The sequence below is a fragment of the Anser anser genome (assembly GCF_964211835.1).
Source record: "Anser anser genome assembly, chromosome: 12".
In the NCBI taxonomy this organism is placed as follows: domain Eukaryota; kingdom Metazoa; phylum Chordata; class Aves; order Anseriformes; family Anatidae; genus Anser; species Anser anser.
This window is the reverse complement of record NC_139733.1, coordinates 13,760,369-13,786,038: the sequence shown is the minus strand read 5'-3', so window position 1 is coordinate 13,786,038 and position 25,670 is coordinate 13,760,369. Positions and strand designations below refer to the sequence as shown.

The following is a 25,670-nucleotide window of genomic DNA, read 5'->3' as shown; positions in this document are numbered from 1 at the left end:
TATTATTAATACTTCAGCTATAAAATATCTAAGGAAATTAGATCAACTATCATCTCCTGCTGACTTTCATTTAGGAATTTTAAATCCTCTGGTGTGGGAGAATAATCTGAGATAATAAAGCTAAGTTTGCTATTTCATTAAAAGCGAAAGAGGAAAATTAGGATGAAAATTCCAGAGCCTGGGAAGGTAAGTAAGGAAACAGCAATACTAAAGAGGATGAAAACCAACACTACACTGATAACTCCGGAAAATCCCATTGTTTGTTCAAGGCAAAGTACATTACAAATTTTGTTTTGGTATGACACGATGATAAGCAGTACGTTTGGGTTGCACAGACTTGTTATTGTTTGTTTGTTTGTTTGTTTGCTTGCTTTGTTTTTAACCTTTCTTGTTCATCCTGGTACTTGAATAACAGGAAAAACCCAGTCCTGAGTTTACAGTCATGCAAATCCTCCTCACTCATGCATGGAGTTACAGTGGCTTCCAGAAGTTTATTTTTTTGTGCAGACATCACCCTTGAACATTACCTTCTTGATCTGGCCTTCAAACTTGTCACATGATATCTAGTGTTTACATATTGGTTGCTATCTATAAATGAGCAGTTTTGACGTGACTGAGGTATTCTCACAGGAAATACATGCAGTGAATCAGCGGTAGCACATGTAAGAGATGCTCTGTCTCTCCCGTGCTCAGCATTGCTGCACAGAATGACACACTATCATAGATAATATCCAGCCTCTGGAACAAGCAAAACACAACACTGACTAACTAATACAGAACACTAAAGCCAAAAGCAATTTTCCCTGCTTGCCCCCACCTCCCCAGCATTGCAACCAACACTATAGAAAGGGCTGAATGAAATCTTGCTGAGTCCTGCATGAAGCCCAGTAGCAAATAAAGTGATGTGAGAGTTACCTGAAGTTTGAACTAAACCCTCTGCATAGTTATAAGAGCTTGCCATTAAAAGAAGAATAAATGTTAACAATAAGAAGTCCAAGAGAATGAACCTGTGAGAGCCCACCGTAAAGATCTGCAAGGGGTCTCATAAATACATAGTAAGCATCCACACTGATGGATTCCCCAGAGGAAAAAAATCTATATTACCTCCAAAGCACATGGTTTACAAACTGCTTCTTTCTGTCCATGTACCAGAAAGTGAAGCAGAGCATTTAACGCATAACTTGTAAAATTCAAAGTTTAGAGCTAAGGAAAACAACCAAGGTAAGAGCTAATCAGCAAAGTGGTATCTTCCTTCACTTAATTTTGTTTTACTTGTATAATTTGTTGATGAGCCATCAAACAAGACTCTTACCTGTCAGCACTGGGGGTTAGATATGGATTTGGGTGAATAAAGATAAATTGACGAGTATGGGCTTGAATCACATCAACATAACAGGTAACTGCTGTGGGTTTTGTCACCCAATGTGTTGGTAAGGGATTAGGGTGTTGGCTGTCTTTTTGTACTCTGGTGCCCTAAGCTTTGAAGAATGCAGTAGTAGGTCCTGGCAACTTGAATTGGCTCAAGTCCCTTGTACATGAGCCCTGTGTGACCAACAGTAGCTTCTCATGAAGAACACAGCAGAAACTCAATTGCACTCTGCCAGAAAGCCTCCTGGAACCAGGGTTTGTTGGCACATCCCTACCTTAAAGCACGCAGCCAGCGGGGGTGACAGCAGGGGTGCATCTTAGGGTTATTCAGCTCCAGGCAGAAATGGAATAGGTCTCTTCTAATGCAGGCTCTGAAAGCAAAATTACAGAAAATAGGATTGGTAAATACAAAAAGGTAAGACAGGAAAAATACGTACCAAAGTATGTTCATGGACAGAACAGGAATTTCACTTGGTAACTAACAGCATTCTTATACGTAAGACTCTGTTTCTCCTCCCAGCATTCAGCCCTGGTAGATGAAATGGCTGGGTGCTCCAGGCTGCAGCGGTCCATCGTTTTTCCAGCAGGTCAGATACCTGCTGAGGGACTCTCAGAAGCAGCAAATAGCTCCGGCAACAAGAACCTGCAAATCTAGGTGCCTGACCACTGAGATACTTGATGAAGTCTATAGCTGCAGGAATTCTTACTGCCCTCGCATATACTCCTTGTCCTCTCCTAGACCACAGCAGAAAGGATGTGGGCAAAACACAGCTAGCCTGGTCATGGACTACTTGTTGGGGTGATCATGTTAAAGCACTATTTTCTGGAGCTAAAATGAGATAATATTTGAGAAAAAGAAAAGAAATTAAGTAGCTAAGAGAAAAAAAATCTGGCATAAAACACATAGAACAGCTAAAGAAAAAGAAGTGACAACAAACAAGCTCTGCAGTCAAGGAAAGGGTAAAATCTTGGCCCTACCAAAGTCAGTGGGATGTTTGCCAGAAAGCTGTAGACAGCTTGTTTTATCCAGGATTTTTAATTAGTGATTAAATGATTCAATGGCAAGTTGGCTGTTTTAAGAAGGAAAAAAATCATAAAATAGCTCCAGCATGCCTCTCCCTGCCCCGCCTACCCCTTGGGAGGTACAGATCATACACAGCTTTTTTATGGGAGACTTGACAGGTATTTCATTGAACCTTAGTTGAAATCTGTAGTTTCCCAGGCCCTGCCTCCTTCCCCAGTCTGGGGATGAAGATAGGAAACACCTGCTAATGACACCAGAGACAGAGCAAACAGCAAAAGTCGTGTGTCAGCAGAAATCACACTGGAAGCCTGGCCTCTCTAATCCAGATTCAGTCCACCTAATGGTGGTTAGTATATATGGAGCGATAGGATGGTGTGTTCATTTAATTGGCATAAATTTGAATTGCTGTGAATATTCTGAAGTGACATACCCACGAATAAGGTGTCTCCCTGCTGACAAGGTAAGTCACTTTGTTAGCAGCTCCAGTACCCAAACGATCTGTTCACACCACACACTTCCCTTATTCTGCTCAATTTTTCTGCTCAATTTTTCTGCTTTTCTCAGTCTCCTTCTGCTTTTCCCCCTCCAAAGTACATTGGTTTCTATGGAAACCAAGCACATCATTGCCATGGCCAGAACTCGGTGACATCCCCAAGTGCAGAGTGAAAATGCAATTTAAATACGGATTTTGCAATGTATAACGTGAGCTCAGAAAGGCAACAGGCGATTATCCCGTGCACGTGTGTGTACATGTGTTTGCGTGGGCAGCCGCCCGTGCACGCACGCACTCCCTCTCCCCGCATGGTTTACACACATGCGATGCCACTGCCTTCATGGGACAGCACGCAGCAGAGAGCTCTGCAGAATCCATCCCATCCTATTCTGTTTTAATATAGCTGAAAATTGCTTTGACAGCTGAATAGCTTCTTTGTTTATAACTCATTCATAGCTGACTCTGCTGCATTATGTAGCTTTGCAAAGAGATTACTTTGTCAAGAACTGAACATATATGGTCTGAGCATGAACAATTCAGCATGGTGAATTGCATTCATTTTATATGACGTACAGGGCTGCAGTCTTGCTGCCTTCAGTGTGTCTGCTTTTCTCTATGGGTTTCATTTTCTGATCTTAATTTTTTTAAATAATTTTTCTTGGAGTCTTTGGGATCATCATCTTTACCCTTTCCTAGACAGATCCAGAGAAATTTCAACATGTAAATTTTCAATACGTTGTATCTTGACCTAAATGCTGTACTGTACAAAGTTTTTGGCTATGCATAGCAAGAGATTGTCATTATCTAATTAGCTAATTATCTAGCTGCAAATGTCCTGCTCCCACCTTAAATTGCTACATTTTTTTTTAGTATTTGACTTGGTATTCCAATACGTTGATATTTCAATAAAGGCTGAGAAAAAGGACCTCACTATAGTGGGTGCCACATGGAATACATACAGCTACTTTCCCCTTTCATCCCCAAGTCTAAAAGCAGTCCTAAGCAGGCAGATCTCCTGGTCTGCATGTCTTCAGTACAGCTGTGTGAGCTAGTTGCTTTTCTTTATGAAGCCTTATTAGTAATATTAAAGCAAAACGGGACTGCACAGCATTACTGGCGGTATCGGGGCCTTGCACCATGCCCAGAATGAGCTTTGTGGCTCTGCTGGCTGTCACCTCCAGTGGTGCCAGTGACTGCGCTGGTCATCTCTTGTCACCGTTGCTGCTTCTACTTCTAGCCATGGCTTGTTTAGAAATTACATTATTTCAGATTCATTTTATGCCCCGCCCAAAGGCATAAGCCAGACTCAAGGCATTTTTCTCTGGTTTTAATGCTCCTGGCTTCTTCCACTCTCCCTCCCTCAATTTTTTAAATAAACACGATTAATTCTGATGGGCAGATGATATGGTCTAGTATAAAGATGACTAAGAACAATTGACTGTACTAATGGAAAATTCCTATTGACTTTGTAGTAGGCATTACATTGATCTCCTGTGGACTGGAGACTGAAACCTTTACTTAGAGACATCACCAGGGGCTTTTCTAGTGCAGGAAACAGAGCGGAGCCTTGAAGCATCTTGCATTTCAACAGTTTTTGCTCAGCCCATGAGCTGGCAGATCTCCAATTTACAATATGCCCTGCTTTTTGCACTGAGCGGTATTTCACTGCTTCTGAAAATACCAGTCTTCTCTGAAAACAGAGGGGAAGTTTGTCAGACAGACAAATCCCTCCTTATCTCTTAGTCATAACCATGATCCACTTCAGATGATTTAAGGAGATTCGCACATATTTACCTTTGAAAAATAAGCAAGAAAAAGACTTCTTTGCAAGATCACTGTTTGAAAACAGAAGCTGCAGAAAGATTCTTCACAACCTTATTTGCTCCCACTCATACTCCTAATGTGCATATATTTCAGAAAAGTTGGCACACTGTTTGCTAATTTGTTGAATATATATATATTTAATTCACCATCTGTGTGGAAGTTCTTTGTACCAGCAACTAGTGTTTTCACCAATGAATCCCTTATCTTCTGCCCTTTCAGCAAATGATGGACTGTTTTCTACAACTGACAAAAAATGCCACTGACCGTGCAATATTCAGGTAATCACAGAATGATGAAAGGCAGCACAGGAGGTTTAGAAACAAAATTGTTCTTGTTTTACTGGGAATTTTCAGATTTAGCAAGAAGTCATGAGATCTTCAGAGAGTCAGTAAATTTCCACAGCTGGTTTCTGTTCTTCACCCCCCCTTGTGGCAAACCTGGCTGAACCACCAAACGTGTCTCAATCAGTCTGCAACCTGCTCGGTTGCAGGAGCCCTTGGAAAATCCCAGGACAGCAGACAGCAGCTGTATCGTATTATTGTAGGTACCAACAAAAGCAGCGGTGATTTGCACCATCATCAGTTTTGTGCGTTGGTGGGAGAGTGTTGAAGTCAACAGGACGAAGCGCAGCAGAAGGATTGTGCAAAAAAGAGCATGACAGAAAGAAAAGGATAGTTGTAGTTTGCAAAGGACATGTAAATCATTTCCGAGATCAGAGGGCCTAGATACAGAGAGAAAACAAGAAGTAGAGAGGGGAAGGAAGGTGTCTCATCAACTAGCAGCATGATCTCACGATCTTTCTGGAGTAAATAAAACAGTTTTGTGTATGCTAAGTGTGTCCCTCTCTTTTCCTTCAGGGAGAGCTGAAGGAAATTCATTAGGAATTATTAAGAGTTAGTTAGAATTATTATCTGCTGTTAATATACTAGATGCTGGATTTCCATGGTCATATACCTTCTCATATATGAATGCGAATATCTTTCTAGAAGGTAATAGCTAATAATGAGCTAAATATGTGCCAACGTAGAGGGGCAACCACAGGCCATTGAGTGTCAGACTAAGTAACTATATAAGAAAACACAACAGTTTATTAAAGGCTACTTTTCCAAAAAGAACCTTAAATTTTCATACATCATGATGTACCTTTTTCACTAAAGGCATGTAACTCTGATCAGGTGTTTCCATTTGGAGAAACACAAACATTTTCAATAGGGTATCAGTCAAGAATTAGTGAATAAAATTCAGAGGAACGTGTGGAAGGCAAGTAATAATACAGCAGAGTTGGGTAAATCCAACCACCAGTGAAATGATGAATTTACTCCATTGGGTTTATGACCTTTGCGTGTTTTCTCTCCAGGACCGCACCAGTAAATGTGCTGGACAGGGGACTCCAGGGTGATGCCACTTCTGACTTTCCACAGGCTTACCAAGGTTCAGATGACTGACTTACATGAAACTCCTCATAGATGCAAGGATATATCTACACAGAAAAGTAGATCTTGTACTTTCTGGTTTCCAGAAAGACTAAAAATGCAAAGGCTGATGCTATTAGCAGATTGATGTGGTCCTTGTTCAGTGTGCTTTTGGTCTTTCATACTTGAAAAAGCAGGCTTGGTGGGAGCAGAACCACAGGCCCAGTTCTTGGTGTCTGTACACTGATAATGGTAACAGTGCTGGGCATGAGAATACAAACAGGATTAGCAGGCTGGACCACTGTGGATCAAAGCGTTTGAGACTGCATCTGCAGAGCTGAATAACCAGAGGAAGTCTGAGATTGTTGCAAATAGAACTTTACTCTCAATGACATTTTTTTTTTTTCATAAGGATTAGCAAACTTCATGTGGATCTCAGCCAAAGAGTTTCTAAAAGAAACTTAAAAATTCCAAGACGTGAAGAATCACCTCAGAGAGGCTCTGGTGCGGTTTCCAAATGACCTTTGGTAAGACTGACATCCTCATAAGCTAGAGGAGATGGCACATGGTGGAGAGCAGGGGTAGGTGTAAGAATTTCCTCATTCTCTCATCTCAGAGACGAGCAGTGTGATTTTGCACAACCACAACAGCCCAGCTCAGCCAACCATAGGGCGTTTCAAGTTCTCCCTCAGCAGGGCAAAAGTCCACCTGAAAAAGAAGCAATGGGGAAGGAATCTCCGTGGCCTGACAGCCGCTGCCCTAGAGTGAATGCTACGAGGCTCTTTCAGTTCTGCAGACAGTAGTTCTGTAAACAGGAATTACCTTTGGACCCTTAAAAAAACATGTACTATATCATTCTGGAATGGTGCTAATCTCTCTATCATGGAGGTCAAAGCAAGCTTTCTATTATAAGCTCTGTGGAACACACCTACTTCCCAGCCACTCACTTGCAGGGAACAAAATCCAGCTGGTCAAAACACTCTGTGTGTAACAGGATGCTAGAGCAGGAGCTTGAGGCAATGTGGGTGAGGCATTTGGGAGCTGTGAGACCTCCAAGCTGGAGGCTGAGCCCTGAGTGAGGCAATACTGGCTCCGTGCCCCTGCAGATGAGGCAGGGTTTTCTTTCCTTCCTTGCAAAGGACAATGGTCTATTCACGGACAATACCAGCTGGAGAGGTCACTGCCTCACATCACACCCCAAATCCAGCACAGCCTTGCCATGGTGCTCCCCACCAGCAACTGCTCTCATCTTCCCTAACACCTTTGCAGTCCCTTTCCATATGCTGTGACAGCACTTATGACAGCTACAGCCCAGGTAAGATTGGGCCTTGTGGTTACAGCGCCAACGTCCCAGCCTTGGTGTCACTGTGACTGGAGCAATGACTGCATGTCCCAAAGCATAAATGCTGACACCCAGGGTGTGGTAAGCTGGGGGTTAGCTGAGGACCCTCAACTTCTATATTTTCCTAGGGGTCTGAAGTGCACGTTGGCTTTGCTGATAAACTTATCAGTAGCAGAGTGAAACATCCGTTTCATTTGTACTGTTTACAGAGAGCCTGTTTCTCTAGTTGGTGAGTTGGGATTGAGTGAACAGGGTGACTCTGTTTTCTTCCCTCCCCCAGGAACATTGCTGCTAGCACCAAGTTGCACGTCAGATGGGGGAGAGATGCTTTGCTGGGGCCAGCTCTACCCCTGTCCCGATGCTGAAGGTCCTCTATCCCTGCACACTCTTCCCAGCCCCAACCCCTGGAGCTGAGGAAAGGCTGTGGCACAGTATGTGGACTCCGATTACATCTCCAAACAGGAGGAACACACAATCGGTGGGAGACGCCTGCTTTCTAGCCCCTTTGTGCTCAGGGGCAGAAATACAAATAAGCCTCAATGTCTTTTTCCTGCTTATGTGAGCAGAGATCCGTTTTTCAATAGCAGGCCCCGGCAGATAAGTATTCCCTTTGCCTGGGGAAATTTCCCTTCTCTCCGCCGTCCGGCCCCATTGCTTGGGTTGTCTCAGGGAGAGCGGGACCATAAACTTTACGAGCGAGTTTTCCCTCTTAAATGAATTACATAACAGAACCACTGCTTACAGCTGGTGTTGTGTCAGAAAGAGACCACAGAAAGAAGCGGGTAGGAATGGCAACAAGCCTCCTGACAAGCCACGGCAGGGCCCAGGCAGCGCAGGCCGCAGCCGCACCTCCCTTCACCCGCGCTGCACGTAATGCCACGCGCCACGTCAGACAGCAACCCAGAGCCCGTCCAAAACAAAACTCCCGGCACAGGAGCAATTGCCTTTCCTCATAAACTCACCCAAAGGGCTATTTTTAAAATTGATCTTTCCAAATAGCATTAAGTGACAAATCCAGCTCTGCGTACACCCAACAAGTGTGGGGAGGCCCTGCAGACAGCTCATAGTATGAAGACTCAGACTTGAACTTTATCATTTTATTGCACTTGGAGAATTTCCTGGGTATTTTCTAGGTTACTTCCTTATTACTGGGTCAAAACGTTGCCATGTGTAAACCTCAATTTGTCAATATATACAATGAAGGCAGTAGAACAAGTTCTTCCCTGCTTTTTCCTCCAGAGTTTGACCTGATGAAGAAGCCACGAAACGTCTCTCTCCTTCACTAGGTCCAGGAAGGCCTTTGAAATCCCTAAATGCACAGCAGCTGAAAGTGCCATGAGCTGTTCGAGGCAGCTCAACAGGAACACATGTAGAACACAGCTAGGAAGCAAACTAAATAGAAAGGATTCAAAAGCACTGCAACTTTTGGGGTCCTACAGCATGTATATGTGGGATCTGATAAAGGGAAAGCTGCTGTGAACAGAAAATGCAGGCAGATGGAGAGACTGTGTGGTATCTTGAATCTAAATTGAAACACATGGCTATCAGGTTTCCTTTGGTAAAAAGGGGTAGTCTACAGCACCCCTGTAAGAGAGATTAAGTTTCTTTGAAAGGGGGACATTTTTTGAATATGATGTTTGCCAGTAACTATGTTTTACTGCATTGTTAGGTGCAGTGTAAAATACACCAACTAACAGCACCCAAGACGTGTCTGTTCTTCACAGAGCTTCTGTATTTCAGTGTCTGCACCAAACACAGCAATAAACATGGACCAAACATGTTCAGCTACACGAGCCTGAATTTCAGTGCATGTTACTGCAGTAGCACTCAGATACTATCTACATCTTCCCATCCTTTCTCATAAAATAAGATGCAGCAATGTTGACAGATTTATTTATTTATTTTTACTGGAGTGACTTCTTACTCCTTTAGGGTTCAGAATTGTTATCCAGACTTTAAAAAGGTATCCCCATCTTTTCAGGGACAGAAATAACCCCATTAAAAATTTTAACTTGGCAAGACCACCACAGGCAGACAGAGGAAGAAAGCCCACAGTAGTGTTCTCAGGACTGTTGTTGTTTCTTACAGCATCCTTTGACTGTCTTCCACCCCTTAACTGCCTTTTGCCTGCCTCCTCCTCCTCAGTTGTCCCACATTTAAGCTCTGTATCTTGTTTCATGGCCCTGCATGGGCTGCCTCCATTTTACGGTATCTTCAAAAGTCCTTACTATGCATTACATAGCTAGGCTTGGGACACAAGATCAATAGTGCAAATCCTTTGAACCACATTCCTCAAGTCCACTTTTCATCCCATTATCAGACTGGTAAAGAATAAAGGCCAAGTGGAAAATCCCAGCACAAAATGCAGTCCTGCAGCTGACATTCACATAATGGCTATGTTCAGAAAAGATCTGGTAAGAGATGATACCATATTCTGAACTATGTGAACTTTTATTTTTAGTCTAGTTTGAATGATTTCTGGTATCTCAGGGTTAAGTCTCACTTTTCATGGGTAAACATTTTAGAGGATTCATATTAATGACATATCACTAGCCAGAATCAGAACTAGCTCTACTTAGGACAAAAAAACATTCAACCAGTGGTTTCAAGACATGAACTGGCTCCAGGCCTTAAAATGATTAACATTTGCTACACTGCCCAACTGTAACAATTATACAGCCGAGGTTTGGGATTCAAGACAATAAAGCTGGTTGAAAACACTAGGGACATCCTTCATTGCTGCTTAGGAAAAAAAAAAAAAGGCTAATTTTTATCAGTTTTAAAGCTTGCCTGTTACAGCAGAGTGAAGAAAATGTTATAAAGATAGCTGCAGAGGTCTTGTGATGACGACCTTCAGCCACACCAAGTCCTTTAATGCACATCTGTGACACTGAACAGAGACTTGGATGCATGCATGCAAGAACACCCCTGCACGTACGCTACCCAGAGGGGTTTTGCAAACTGCTCATACAAACTGTTGCATTAAATCACATTCAGCCTGAGCAATCAGCAGCTCATCAGTTGACCTCTGGCTCTGATTCTCAATACCTAGGAAGCATCTGGCATAAAGAAATCCCTCAGAGAACGCATGGGGAAAGAAATAGCTGCGCTAATTAAGCCATGTAAAATGCCTTGGAGAAGACTGCGCCACTTCAAGGATACCCTAAAATTTCTGGACTGTTACAAGTAACAGCAGCAGGAAAATTTTCAGGAATTTATTGTGAAGTGTTTAACTGAGACATAGAGGAAAAGAAATCAGTAGAATTTAAAATTCATTCCTCCCTTACAACTAAAACCTGTCAGCTTGGAAGACTTTGTAAATATTCCTAGCCACTAATGTGTCTTTATTTTGATTGCACAGGAGGTAAATCATCCTCGTAAGCACGGTTGAAAACCACATTGGCCTCATGCATTTATGATGAATTCCTTGCTGACAGTGCAGATATAAATGCAATAGTCCTGTTGCCATATCCTGCTCAATACATAAACACCATTTTTCTAATTTATTTCCATCATATGAATGATAGAGCACAGATGAATGTTCTGAATTTTACACATGACAAATCTTTCTTAGAGTGAACCTGTAAAAATGCATCCCCTTTTTAAATATATCAAAGATGAGCTCAGAGCATGGCCCAGGCTCTGAATATTTGAGAATTCTGAGTTTAGTTCATACTCATCACAGGTGAGCAACACCTTCATGCTCTGTAAAACTACAACAACTTTTCCATACTTCTCCACGTTGCTGAAGATAAAATGAATTGGTTGTGATTAATATAGAAGAGTCCCAACTAATAAAAGTCCTTTCCATCCAGGTGTTTTTATTCAGTGTTTGGAAGGAGATACTAATACTTGGATTGGGCCTCTCTAGATGCATTTCTGTTTTTCCTGTTAGTGGGAACACAGAGGACTGGATATGCAATCTCTAATGCTTTGCTTTGTGCCTCCAGCTATATTTAACTCATACACCAGAGCAACAGTTTGCTACTACTACTAGAAAGAATTACTCCCTCATGGAAGTGGCTGATGAGTCTGAGAAGAATCTGAGTAAGAACACCCTACACTTATAGAATTTTCTCCCTCCGACCTCCTAATCAGAGCAGTATCCTGCAGAAAGGGTAATCCAGATCCCACTGAGAAAGGTTGACTGGGAAAAACTGGAGAAAGTTGACTGGGAAAAACAGTGACATCTCTGATGACAGAGCCAAGGAAAAAAATCTATCTAACTTTTCCATTGCAAAGTTTCCACTGGACCAAAAACAAAACAAGAATTCAGTTTGGTTACGCTTGAGACTGACTTTTAAAATAATTATCTGGGTCTTCTTTCTCCAGTTCTGGACTCTGTGAGCTGCAGCCTTGTGCCTTCACTCCTCTCCTACGGCCACGCAGCCTGGCTTGGGGAAATCTCAGCGCTGACTTGCACTTGCTCTGCGTTTCCCAGTGGTTTCGTGTGCTAGCCTAAGCTGCCTTGTAGGGTAATAAGCTATTTGCAGGTTTAATACGATAAGGAACAAGAGAGTATTTATTTCTGTTGATTTATTTACATAAAGAATAATAACTGGCTCTCCCTGACTCAGTCCTGTGCTATTAATAAAGTCCATGTGAGGAATATAGAAATTTACGTCACACGTGGAACCTGTCAACATAACTAGTCTCTAGTTAGCATACTTTCCATGCTATGCCTCTCCATATAGCCCATCTTTCGGGGACATGTGACCCAGAAATGTGTCATCAGGACACATGTAGTCACTGGACTGATGAAAGGAATTCAAGGGGAAACAGCAGCAATAATGCTGCTTCTTTCAACCTCTGCTCAGCTTGTTGCTACTGCTCTCTGGAAGTTAGAGACATGAAAAAAATGTTGCTGTCCTCTTATTGGCCCTGCTTCTACCTTTCATACTGCAGGCTTTTGTGCAATGCCATATTTTTCCAGAGACTTAAGGAACTAAAAATCCCCACATGTCAGTTTTTAAAAGCAAATAATCACTCCCATGCAATGGCTGAAAGGCAAATTTGTACCTAAAGACTTGCAACTGGCATCACTGACATTTTTCATTGCCCAATCAAAATGTTAAAAATAAAAATAAACAGAGCCCACAAAGAGAAAAATACACTGGATTTTAACATTCTTTCACAATTCATAACCAAAGCTGCGGTCAGCAACATGGAGCGAGAAAGACGTTTGGTTATAAGTCATGACTTTAATCAGTCTCACTGGTGTCGGGTGGAAACCTTCCAAATTAAATGGATGTCCAAATTAGAGACATTCAGACTAAAGATGAAACATCACAAATAAGCTCTTTTGTCTAGAATAAATAGAACCAAAACAGTCAAACTCTCAGGAAGATAACCGATACAACATTACTCCCTTGGGCATCTTTGTTAGTGATTAGCCCTGTCTGCCTTAAATGCTTAAAACAATGAAATTAGTGGACAAGTTATTCTCTGGGCATGAACTGTCCTCTTAATCTCTGCTCACCAGGTCTCCACGCAGCCACATCCTCCTGATGCCCCACTTCTTCCTTCCAGCTTGCAGCTGGTGAGTCACTCCAATCAGCGTGGCCATCAGGACATTCATCTACTAAACCAGAGTAACCCTTGATCTCACTGCCGTTATATGTTTTCTTTATTACTTGCCCTCATTATGCCAAATCTAAACTTAGGGTGTCAGCACTTTGGGACAAAGCTCCTGTCATGTGTGGCATGAATCCCCCCTCGCACAGGCTCGGCACACCTTACATAAGTATAAGCGCATTAACTGTACAAAGGGATGAAGGAAAGAAAGGACCACAGTCCTCAGGCCTAATTAGGAGCCTTTTGAAATCAAGGGTGGAACTTCCACTGGTGTCAGGCAGGAAGGAACTGATCCTGAAGGTACTGCTGAGTGCTTCTTGAAGGGTCTGCATCTTCAAGTGTGAGAGACTTCAACTTGTGGACTAAAGTCCTAAAGCCAACATGCAGTTGTAAAGAGAACTGTGAAGCTCCTCCAGAAACACTTCTTAGAAAGTTACCCATCATGAAAGACTCATAGCATTAAGGACTCTTGAGATGTAGGGGCCACTATAAGGTATTTTCTCCTTCTCTATATATTCTCTCTAGAAAGAATAATAGAGACAATACAAAAAGTGAGATTCGGTCGCAGCAGAGGAGTGCCTCAGTTATAGGAAGCTAAGTGTTTTCCACTGAAGTCGAGTAATCTTCAAAAGATGACTATGAGCTGTATTTCCATGCACTGTACAGAATTTTGTACAGTCTCTCCACTTCCCGGTCAACATTATCCTTGCATTTTATATTAAAAAAAAAAAAAAAACAAACCTACACTATGTCACATTATATACCTTAACTGATCTTAAGAGCACCTCCAAGTCCAGTTCAGAATTAGAATATGCAAGAACATCAATGTGGCAGCACTTTTGATTATGCCTGTTGACAACAGATGCTTTAATGAAGAAAAAAGCAAAATCACATCTTGAACATAGTCAGTGGTTGATTATCCACAGATGGATTATCTGGGTACTGGATCAACCCACCGGCCTTCCCCTTACAGCCTCGACTGCACCGCAGCTATGACACAGGATCTCATAACACAACTGTGAGCTGTTTCCTGGTGCCTAAGGTTATCCCTGTGCTCTAAGGAAATGCACTTACCACATTTTAAAAGATGAACACACTGAATAGTCACAGGCTTACTGACATATGTTTTCTATTAACTGTGGCTAACTTCCCCCTCCCTCTCCCTGCCCTTCTTCGTTATCTGGATAACTGGCTGCAGACCTTCTCTGAAGGAGTGGTTTTGGTAGTCATCACAGGGGTGTATTATGAAAGCAGGAGCTCAACCGTGCAAATATCTTAATTATAGGAACAGAAAGGCCTGATCACACAAAGTTTCTATCTTCCAGACCCCTGTATTTCAGATTCTATTCTGCATCCTGCAGTCAGTGCTGACACCTCTACACAGGCCAGGGTCCCTCCTCCACAGAGTTCAGCAGCACAAGGTTTGTCTGGAGGAAATCTGCACTTCAAACATGAATTTTGGTCGAGTTTGGTGATGGAGAAATATATCAAAGCAGCTGCCTGCAGAAAAGTAGGGTATGGACAGCAAGCAGTGAGCTCCAGTTCTCTTTGCAAACATCCTGTTGCAGAGGTCCTTGTTTGTTATCCATGTTGATAAGCGACTGAGGGGCTTCCAGGGTGCTAAGGCACTTTTAGGACTCTGTGGCAGCAGGAACTCCCTGCTTGCTGGGGTGGAGCTGGCAGCCTCTGGCTAAGAAACTAACTGGTCACTATCCAAACCGCAAGGATTTCAAAACATATGGTACCCATGGGATGGATCTACCCATTTGCAACACATTGCTTTCTCCTTATGCCATCTACTCTCTTCCGAATATCCCACAATTCTTTTATTGCAACTTAGCTTCCTTCTCTGAAGGAAAAATACACGGAACTTTTGGACTGTATCTAATGTAATGATTCTGTTCCCAATTTCTGAACTCTCCTTTAACCATAGCCCAGGGAGTCAGCAAAGGGATAAGTTACCCTGAGCTGTGCAAACACTTTTTCTATACTGCATTCATGGGTATCCAGAGGGATAGAGAGCACACACATCTGAGGAACAGGGATGGGAAAGAAAGATCTGACTCAGAGCTTGGAAGAATCAGATGAGGCATCAGGAATACCCCAGGCCTGGGGAATTAGCTTGTTTTACTGGAGGTGAACAAGGACCTCAACCCGTGCAAGCAAAATTAACAAGAAGTTTATTTTTACATTATTTATCCGATGACATGGTCATGTCACATCACTTCAAGATCTCTCTTCTTAACCATAACATTCTCTATGGGAGATGGAAAAAGCAGAGCTTGTAGTCATTTGGGAAGAGTTGGTAGAAAATGCCCACCTATGTGTTATTAGCTAACAGTAGACCCCTCCTTTTTTGGCTTCTGCTTTCTGATTTGGAAAAAAATTTTCCCTCTAGTACACTATTATTTGCCTGGGATTTATTTACTTAGCTATTGACAGTCAGGTACTCAAGGGGTTTGTACTATTCTTTCTGCTGGACACTGTCATTGTGAGCTTCCAGAGAAGCTGTATCACCCACTGCACATTCAGTTTGGAACTGTGAATTCTCCGAAATATCTAGTGATGTAAATTCTTGGAACACGGGGGGAAGGAGCCTTATGCCATACATATGGGAGCATGGCTACACAGAGATAATACCTGTCAGCTCCAGGAGACTGGTAACAGCAAGTTTTTTTTTAATGCTTTCATCATCTACATGTCTATATATGGGCTCTTACTGGAAATCATGTGACTTCCTGAAGTTTGGTTTCCCCTTCTTGTAAACATGTACAAAAATTTCACTTTCTGATTGCTTGAAAATATACGTGAGGTGCTTCTCGGTAAATTTTTGGCCTATAAAAACTGGTGTTCATGTAAATAATCCTTAATTTATGCTAAATTTTAAAAATGCACTTTTTGGCCACTGACAGCCTTTATAAAGCTTGGATGCACTGGCACGAAGGTATGAAATTTCTTAAGTTTCATTATTTACGATGACATTGTCATCAACAACAAAAAATTACTTAACTCCAGTGATAATAAATGCACTCAGCTGCATTTTCTCTGAGAATTTCAGCATGCTCAGAGCATGGGGGAACTGACTCAGTCTTTATAAGGAGAATGAAATAAATCCTGCTAATTATATCTGTGCTGAGAGTGGGATCTACAATCCATTTATTATATTAGAGCTACAGGGACCTGGTATGTTGTTAGTAAAGTGTCATTAATAGTGTAGCTGTCTATGCTACAGGCACTCTGAAAAATCTTGAAAAATCATGCTTCAGATTAGGTGAAAATACTTTAAACACACTTTTGTGGGTCTTTTCTTCTTGGAATATACTCGCCCATTAGATGAAACAATGCCGGCAACTCCACCAGGAACAAAAAGAAAGCCTTAGCTGCAGCTGGAATTCAGAAATAGATATTGTGCAGCACCGAGAAATACTGTGCATTGTTAAAGGATTCTTTGAAGGAATGCAGGGCTGGAAGTCACTCCCCTGCCGTTTTTCAATTCCCTATTATTAAAGACCATGTTCCAGAATAACTCTCAGAAATAGCTAACAGATTGTTAATTAATAGTCACTGTTATATAGGATTAGAAATAAGGGAAAAACAATTCAAGAGTAACTATAATATTAGACCCCACCCAGACCATTTTGTAAATGGTCTCTGTGTTGAGATTCCTGTCCATGCTTGGATCTGCCAGGAGTCTGCCCGGTTCCACCACTGGTCCAGCTGTGGCAGAAAAGTCTATATGCAGCAGTACGTGTTTGTATAAACTAAGAATAGATGACAACATAAGAGAAGAGGAAGGAAGAGAGATCAGGAATGCAATGAATGAGACGATGCAAACTAATTGAAGCCTGAAAGAACTTGTTGAGACCTTATCCTGCTATAGATCAATCGCTGTAGTTAGCTGTGCTGCTCCACCTTTCTGATAAATTAGAATAAATCCTGCTTAATTTCAGTGCCATTCATATCCAGACTTATGTGTGTGTCTGGCTGTCTCTAGGATATATGTTAGGAAATTTAACGGAAAGCACCTGATAGCATCAGTCAGATAAGATAGCTGATGTTCCCTTTGCATCCCAAAATGTTGTAGAAATAAAAAATAATGTTTTCAGCTGAGGTGACTCAGAAATTTGCATCAACTTGCCAACTTGGAAGGCCCTAGGATGTTTGCTTCAAATAGTACCTTGGTAACAAATGCATATGTCACATTCACATACACAAATCCATACATAATGAGATTAAAGGTCACAGCTCCTTAGAAGACGCCCTGTTAATACTGAAATAAATAAAAAAAAAGTCTTCTGTTTACAGGTAGAACACATACTCCGAAGGTGCTTCATTAGATGAAATCATCTGTCTGTTTCTACAGCTATACTCCCTAATAGCCTGCAGCAAGAAGAGCCTCCTGTTTATTTTCTTTTTCCCATGTTTTTTAATCTCTTATTTTTATCATACCTGGCTTTCACATGGGAGCATTACATTTCACGTAAAGGACTTATTCCAAAGACTTACAGATTTTGGATAGGCTGAACACATATTTTGTCAAAGAAAAGTTCCCTTCAGTATCAAGGAGCTCCATTAGAAAGGTAGGAATGAGCCCTTATGTTATTTATCGACAAATGACATGTGAACCTGTGAACAGTTTATTTTAAGGGTGGCACTACAGAGATGAACTCTATAATCTGCAGTAATAGAAAAAATTAAGAATGGGAATATTTAAACTGCATATGAGAATCAAAAATTCCTGCCAGTCCTCTAGAAAACTTCCCCTGCAAAGAGGATGCCACGTATCTTGAGATGTTTATGGATAGCATAATTTTCCCCACAAGTTATTTTGCAGACTGGAAAAGGTATATGGGGAAATACTTGGGAAACTAAAGTCATATGCTTTCATATGTAAAATCAGCTGAGCTGAAGTGATAAATTCTGAGTACAGCATTAAATACCAGTTATGAGCTTCTTACAAGAAAACACTATGCTTTGGAAGCTAAACATCCACACAACTGGGGCAAAAAATCTCATATTTGGCATTTGTGCATTTGACATGAAATACAGAAACCTCCGATTTAGAGTTCAACGTGTTTCAATGGATTCCAAATAGCCTCAAGGGCAGCTCCAAAACTAAAGGTAATTATGAAAATAAAACCTCACATTTCTCAAACCAAAGGCTTGGTTTAAACTCTGAAGAGAAACTTGTAGAGACCAGTCCAGACTGGATCACCAGAACAGGAGATAAGGGCTGGTTCTGCACCAATCTGGTCATGTCTGAAACACGCCTGTAACTTTATATATGAATGATCTCTATGGCTTCAGTAAAACTATTCCTGCACTTGAGAGATATGCATATATAAGTCTTAATTGGGTCTTACCTACAAATTCAGTCTGGAGCATCCTGAAAAATGAGGTACCTTCAAGAGCAAAGCTTCCATGGCCCTTGACACGGAGGCCTGAAGATTAGGCGTCACTCGCTTGACCAATTAGCTGCTATTTGACGTTGTACAGGATTAGTGGTTCAAAACAGGTACAGGCTTGGCATAAGTTCGTTTACTCACAAAAAGGCTCACGGAGTCTTTATCTTGCTAGAAACAATCAGCAGCAGAGCGTTTCCTTGCTCGGAAATCCCTAAGCCCACCCCACCGGTGGGGTTAAGGCTCTAGAAGGCCTGCCTTTGCTTGCTCTCAGGATCTTGGACACGATACCTTCTCCTGGCTTTCTCTCTCTCCAGCACCTATGGCTCCAGGTCAATATTTTAGTCCCTGTAACAGGAATCGGGATAACCGGGCAACTTGGCTCCGCCTTGCCCTGCGGCCTAGTACCTCCAGCGCTGGCTCACAGCGCTGTGATCAGTGCTGGAATGGGACCCACCAGCTCCGTCCTAGAGCCTGAAACACAGCAGCCAGGAAACTCCCCCGCTGCAGTTGGATGCAAAGACCTCCCTGGCCATTAATTCCTCTCAGCATAATGCTACTAAATAAATACCACACGACATTACTGACTTTACCTCTGCATTGTTCCTAGCACGTAGCCACAGCTAGGTATTGCACCACACAGACCTGATATTTGCTTTATGATGATGACCTGCGTTGTCTTATTAACCTCCAGGCCTATTTCACGTCCCTGACTTGAACCTGCACTGTCACTATACTCCCTCCTAATTGCCCCAAATCTACTGCTTTCCTCCTCCATGCCCTTGGATAGCAAATAGGGTGCTATAGACATTGTTCAAGATATCCATTGCACGGTGCTGACACTCCTCTTCTACTGACGCTAATTCAGTATTATAAAAGCCCACATGACTTGCAGGTGCTCTGTTTGTTTTGTGATGCTCAGGAGAGAGTTCAGCGGGTTCCCACAAACCTCCAGAGGCATGGCTGCAAGAGGACTCAGACTGCTGAGACTCCAACACGGGAGTTTCGACAGCAAACTGATGCTCACTGGGTGGTTCTCTGAGTCCCTGGGCTGAGTACCTACACCACAAACAACCACTTACTGCTTCTGGCACAAAGAATCACCAATATTCAGTGTTCACAGACTTTTACCAAACACTGCTAAAGCTGTATTTTATTTTATTTTTTATGTTTAACAATGACAAAACAGAGTTAGTAGTATAAGCAAGGCTAATTATCTGGTCTACTCATATTTTCCACCTTTTTCATACTATGAATATTATAAAGTAGCCTGCAGAAGTTCCCAGTAACAGTGGTTTTCTTTTAACATACGTAAATTCGGGGCCTGGCTTTGGTAGTTTTTGAAACACAAGGACAGTAAAGAAGGCCATTCAGAGACTCAGAGATGTACTACCTTATTTCTGTATATGCATCAGCTGTACGTACCTTATTCTGGCCAAACATTAATAGCACCAAAAATCAGCTTTGTTTTCACAGTAAGGAATACAGTTCAGCAGCCCAGACTCCTCACAGAGGAGTAAAGCTATGTCCCTCAAACCTCTCGGGAGATGAATTTGACCTTCCAAGTTAGACTCTCAATCTTTCTTACAACCTTAAAAAGCTTCCATCTCTTCTACTCGACACTGTTGAATCTTGATTTTCTTGGCAGATTCTGTTTCCCACAGACCTGCCTCTACTCCACTTCTTTGTCCCACATCCTCCCCTCAAGAGCCTCCCTTGCTCCCATCTCCCTGGTCATCTTGGACTCATTTCCAGAGATCTACTTTTAAAAATACAGCAGCATGCTATAACCAGGCCAGTCTTGTCAGATTTGAAACTCACTCCAGTCACTGCCTGTGAAGCAGGAGAGAGGAAAAAGGATATTCTAAGGGACCCCCTTGACATGTCCATTCATCTGTCTAGATCAGCGGTTCCCAAGCTTTTCAGCTCGCAACCTCATTTCCGGGCTTGTGACCTCTCTTCCATCAGCACTCCACGGGGCACGACCCTAACTTTGGAAACTTCTCATCTGGATCAGTCAAAACTGACGCCTGAAGAATAGTTTTCCAATCGATGCCATGTTTGTTTATGCTGCTGAGTGGCGTGATTACACTGAAGTTCAGGTTCAAACTTGTCTCTTTGCTTGTTTGTAAGTCTGGAAAGAATTTCTGGGTGTCACTCACCCAGCAGAAAGTGAACTCTGTAACTTTTGACTGTTCTGGTTAGAGACAATTATAGCCCAACTGACCTGGTGTGGCATTAATGCACTTGGCTGCACAGTTCAGCTATGCCTAGATGAAGCAGGGATTTTGCTTCTCTGCGAAGTCTGGAAGGATCCTTGTTTTCTATACTTGCATGTCATGACCATTCGGATGTAATGGTTGCTATACCCAAATCTTTCCTTATACAGTAACATGGTTTCATTTACTACACCGTGTCTCCTGACTGCCTCACAAATGCATGCTATTGGATGAACTCTAATGGCCTCTTCTCTTCACATCAGTTTGCCTCTCTTTATGGTCATGGAGAATGTGTGGTTAGTGAAGAATTTAATGTTCAGATTTCTAGCTCTGCTCTGTCATCTTTGCTCACTGGTAAAAGGGTGGGAAAACACAATGGCAAAGCAGACAAGGATTTTTAAAACACTACCAAAAATGCTAAACTTTCAGAGCATTTGCAGTTTGGATGTACTACAGCTAATCCTGCTTCGGAATTCCTCAAGGTTAAAATTATTGGGAACTTTTCAACTAGCTGTTTCTCATATTTTCACATCATGTCTGTGCTCAGTCTATTTGTCTCCCTGTAGGGCTCATTCTGCTCCTGCACTACGGCATTAAAGGCTAGTTCCTTTCCTTTGCTGTCCGTAGAATCTCTCACTTGGTTCTCTTAGTCTAAGCTCAAAGCAGTTGCTTGACTTTCTGTTTGACCCCAGTGTATTTAATTCAATGTTACTATTTTTCAATTTAAACAGCCAAGAGATATCTGCCTAGACACACCAGGATGGAATGTGAGGAATGTAAAGTGGGAGCTAGAGTACCGACAGCACCTGGGAGCAGCTAGCCTTCATACCTGCCTTGAAAAAACACAAAATAACTCTCACGTCCAATGGGGATCAGTTAATATGAGCATCTGAAAGGACCTACCACCATCCATGCAGCTGAGGGGGATCTAGTTGCCGAAGACCAGTAGAGAAGACAGAGGAGAAATATGTTTGGGGTCACTCAGGCATGTCTGAATACATGAGGCAGTTGGACAGAACCCCTTCCTGCAAATATTCAGCCTCCATATGAGATTTAAGCATCTGACTTCAGTTGCTGCCAATAAAAGATATTAGGCTGAAAATGTTTCATCATGAAAGACAACCACTGAAGCCAACATTAGGGCTTCTTTCCCTCAAATATGAGGGCAGAGTCCCACAGCCTAGTAGTGAAGGTCAGCAAACGATGAAAACCAACTCCTGCTTTGTTAGGATTAAACTTGTTGAGAGCCAGAACACAACAGCGGCAAGTTCCTGTTGGAGCCTGCAGTGATTTGCATGAGACCATCACTCCTCTGCTAATGCACAGCACTTTCACAGAAGGGTTGCAGATCTCTACTGAATTGGGAATGGTTTTCTCTTTCTTCCTTTGTTTTGTTGACATGCTGCTTATAAGAGCGCATCAAGGTCAGGTTTGGCTTCCTCTGTGCGTTTATGAAATGGAAAACTAGCGGAGATGTCAAAGGAATCAGGCTGAAGAAGCTGGTGTGATTACTGCTGCAGAGCTGAGCCTACTCTGGAAAGTCTCTGCCAGAAACTCATCCAATTTCAGCCAGGGAGGGTTCAGACAGACAGGAGATTTCAGGTTTGTGAGATTTGTCTGGTTGTGGTTAGCTTTGCCTTTTTTATTATTATTTATTAAATATATTTGGATTTAGTTCAGCTGGGATGGAATTTCCATCTTTTTTTAATTTTATTTTTTGCCAGAGAGGATGGAGCATCAGACAGATCCTGAATCTGCAGATAATAATCCTACCTCACGGTCAGAAAACAGGCACCTTTGTGAATAACGCTCTGCATAAAGGAAAACCTGTACTGTTATGAGAAAGACTCTCCTAGCTTAGAATAGAGGGTCTTCTCTCAAAGTTTACAGGACAATTCAGCTAATATTTGGGGTCTTTCTACTGGTCCAAAGAAACCAAACAGTACATGGAAGTTTTAGAAGGTGGTAGATTTCATCTTGCCAAAGACATTCGGGATTTCATTTTAGCAGCATGGGAAAGATTAGAGTGCTTTTGGAAAAAAAATTATAAACCATACAAATCTTCCGTGCAATCATGTAACAGCAGCAAAGCAAGGAATGAAGAGAAAGTCTAAAAGTGAATTCTGCTGGCTACTCTGACTGCACTTCCAAAGAAATGAGAATTGAGCTGGCATTTCTTGGTAAGGCTCCCAATGCCAAGGACTGTATATAAAATGACACTAAGTCCCATAAAAGGGACCTATTCTGTTCAATTTATTACAGGAAAGATAACCATCTTTGCTCATTTTACTCATATCTGTTCTGAATCTGTGCCCATGAACTATAAGCTGTATAGTGGTATAAGCTGTATAGTGGTGGGAGGGAAACAGCTGGTGAGAGAATCTGGCAAAGTATCAAAGAGAATTCACTGAAAAGCTGTAATTCTGATTAAGAATGGTTAACAAAGTTCAAGGAGTCTCCTATGGGATCTTGTACCCACCATAGAGAAAGGATCCAGATCCCACCGGTGAAAACTGAAAAATACATGTAGTCATTGAAAGGTTGGAATGAACTCTTTAAAAAAAAAAAAAAAAAGGAAGGATACAAAAGGAATAACTTACCCCAGTTTGTTACCTTTTGACCTTCAGTGGCACATTATGCCCTAAACCAGCTCAGCAGAAAACAGAGAGATGGAAAACAAGTGCTACTAGATATCAACATGAGAGCAAGTCTTATTCCAGCATTTGTCAAAACAAACTTAGTTATATGATTGTAGCAGATCAATTTTGAGACACCAAAGTTTCAGTCTCAAAGATTTCAGTCTCAAAGATAGAAACATTTTATCTACCTCTGGGAAATGACAATGATCCTGCAAACTTGGATGCTGATGCCTGAATTGAGACAATTTTCAGTGAAGGTGCTGACAGGCATGAATGTCAAAATAAGACCAGGGAACCCGAAAGTAGAAGTGTACAAGAGGATAAATCAAGATAGCCAACTGATAATGGGGTGAAGCAGCCAGGGAAAAAAAGAAAACAGGGCATGGGTATTTGAACCTGCATCCCAACATGTTTACTTTCAGCACAGCATCATCCATATTTGTCACAAACAAAGGCAGAATCTGTTTCTGTCCATTACCCTTGAGGAATGCTGCAATATTGCCTTATGACATGATATTTACTCGTGAGCTAGGCACTTCTCTAAATTGAGTGCTTTCTAACACCACATAATCTTTCAGACTTGCTTCTTTAGTGGAAGCTTTTTTAAATTGTTTGCTGTCCAGTGACTTGGAGTCACATGCTTATGCCACTGATCATTCAGAAATTCATTTCATAAAGTCTCTGGGAAAATACTGAGGCATGTCTAGATAAATAACAGAGCTATGTCTGTCACCAAAGCTCCCTTCTCTGCCTGGAACAAACTGAAGACAGGGGGAGATGTTTCCACAGTCAGCACCAGAGCTACCACTGAGTAGGGAAAGGTGCTCACCTGTAAGCTCGGACTTGACGGCTACAGCTAAGGAGCAGAACAGCCTGAACAACTTGTTTCAATCCACTGACCACGTAAAACATTTACAAGTGGAAGGAAGTGCTGGGATTGTATGTGATCAGCTCCTACTGTTTCAAGAAATGCATCTCTGCAGAAGAGGCAACAGAGACGGCCAGGGGTTAGGCCACATCCCACAGGCACAGACAGCCAGAGTGAAAGCCAAGAGGGTGGCACAGACTGGATGGGCTCAGCCACCTTGCAGGAAAGAGCAACGGGGACTCTCATTGCCCCTGGCTGATGCCTGGTGGCTGTGGAAGGAACTCACAGCATGGGATTTGAGTGAGCTGTACTGGTTTGCTTTCAGATCTTGTGCTTATTACCAGAAATCAATAACACACCACTGGTCTGGAAGCGTTAGTGTACCTGTGGAAAGGCAGCACCCTGTTCCCAGCAGTCCAGCTTGCACGTGCATGACAAGGATGGAAAGGGGGGCATTGCAGTTTTAGAGGGACAAAGTGATTTTTGGATCCATGTAGGTCCCTTCTTTTTGTCAGGCATGAATTAGAGCACCTTGAAGGCAACTCTGAGGCGTGCTTTGATTCCCAGTGCCAACGATGGGCCCAACCACAACGCATCTCAGTGCTGCCTATTTGCAGGACGCCTCTACAGTGCTTCATGAGCTGTAATGAGTGTACAAAATGAGTTGTTCTTGCCTCTTCTGCCCCCTTTCTACAGCCCCTGAGAGCTGTCGGGACAGCATATCAGATACTAAACGCAATTAGGAGTCAAGTCCTGCCCCAGCAGTGACTAAGAGCTTTGTTAAATAAACTGCCTGCTCTGGCAGTGACTGGAAAGGTGACTGGAAAGGCTGATGTGTTTGTTCCCTTTAAAAGGGGTGTGAATCTTACAGGAAACACCATCCTTGGGAGTCAACTGCATGCCTTCAGGTATAAGCTACTCCGCTGAATCTTGCAACCCCCTGTGTGGCAAGATGCACAGAACTGAACCCCAAAATGCTTCAGCAGGGCCACTGGCCACGTACCACCAAAGCCCAGGAGCTTTGGATCATCTCCTCCACCTCAGGCCTTATAGCACAAGTGGCCTGCTTCATTCTCCTAGGTGCACCTACTCTCCTGACGTTAGGGAGGATTTAGGTACCCAGAATTAGGCCTCCAAACTGCACTGAAATTAAGGGGCACAAACAAGTGGTGCAAACAACCCTTCTCCTCCCTGTCAAAACGTGAGGATACAAGGGAGGGCAGCAGATTGTAATGCATGACCTGAAGCTGTTGTAAAATTCCTTGTGGAAACGAGATCTGTTATGTTTATCACTAGTTTGTTAAGTAAGGTTAATACCGTGGCATTGACCCTGCCTCATATACACTCAGTAGAACTACCATGCTTTGTCCCACTATGATTTTACAGCAGAAGGGAGAACACAAGGCCGATACAAGCAGGTATTTTTCCACTCCCCCTCCTCTGGGCCCTCACCCCTTTGTAGCAGGGAAGATAACACTCCCGCCAGCGAGCTTGTTTCCAGCATC

The 25,670-nt window shown here is 42.4% G+C and overlaps 1 long non-coding RNA gene across 4 annotated transcripts; it reads left to right on the top strand.

Annotated features, from left to right (window-relative positions):
- Positions 1–1,985: 1,985 nt before the first annotated feature.
- Positions 1,986–8,876, top strand: LOC310880435. Of its 4 annotated transcripts, none has more exons than XR_014571683.1 (3): positions 1,986–2,852; positions 6,067–6,201; positions 6,534–8,876. It is a non-coding gene; the product is annotated as an uncharacterized lncRNA (long non-coding RNA). The 4 variants fall into 4 exon arrangements; XR_014571685.1 differs by lacking the exon at positions 1,986–2,852 and having other exon boundaries at positions 4,935–6,201; positions 6,534–6,648; positions 7,744–8,876; XR_014571684.1 differs by lacking the exon at positions 1,986–2,852 and having other exon boundaries at positions 4,935–6,140.
- Positions 8,877–25,670: the final 16,794 nt, after the last annotated feature.